The sequence below is a fragment of the Cyprinodon variegatus genome, unplaced genomic scaffold, assembly GCF_000732505.1.
Source record: "Cyprinodon variegatus isolate N-32 unplaced genomic scaffold, C_variegatus-1.0 Scaffold408, whole genome shotgun sequence".
Taxonomy (NCBI): Eukaryota; Metazoa; Chordata; class Actinopteri; order Cyprinodontiformes; family Cyprinodontidae; genus Cyprinodon; species Cyprinodon variegatus.
In genome coordinates this window covers 177,077-177,851 of record NW_015150861.1, presented here as the reverse complement: position 1 = coordinate 177,851, position 775 = coordinate 177,077, and positions in this window count along the sequence as shown.

The following is a 775-nucleotide window of genomic DNA, read 5'->3' as shown; positions in this document are numbered from 1 at the left end:
CTCTCCACTGTCGCTACAAGCATGCTTAGTGTGAGGGATTGTATTTGAGTCAATGAGTCAATGCAATCAATTGGTTTTCCTTAGATAGAAAACTTCATCAATCTGACTGGATGATCTGGTTGAACTGTAAAGTGCCTTGAGATGACATGTGTTGTGAATTGGCGCTATAGAAATAAACTGAATTGAATTGAAATCAAAATGATAAAATGTAAAGAAAGAAGGCAGTTAATAGTGGGATTTACATTAACATTGAACTACACAAATATCTTACATTTGACACAAAAGACCTCTCATAGAAATAGACTGTAAAGAAGCTAACAGCTAGGCTTTTATTAATATGGAAGTCTTTCTTACTTTGATCTATCCCAGAGGAGCTTAGAGTTGTGAATCGTATCTATAAGTTTAACTTCCAACAGTATTGGCTGTTTTCTCCTGATCCTCTTCTTGGGCCTCCTCTTCCTCATCTACTAGTTCTTAGGAAGATGATAGGAGACATAAGGCATGGATAAAAGCCACTGTCTTGTACAGAGTGAGAATGAAGATTTTTTTTTTATTTTTAATATACATTGTGTGTAAGTATATAGCCTAAGATTAAATGTTATTAATCAATTTATGTTTTTTTGTATTGATTAATAATTTATGTTTATTTATAGGTTTATTTACAACATACTCATTCTGTTAAACTTTTTCTGCTCCTTTAAAAATCTATCATTATAAATCTTCCTTCATGCTCACATTTCAGACAGTCTAATATAAAATGTTTGTCTTTTTTATT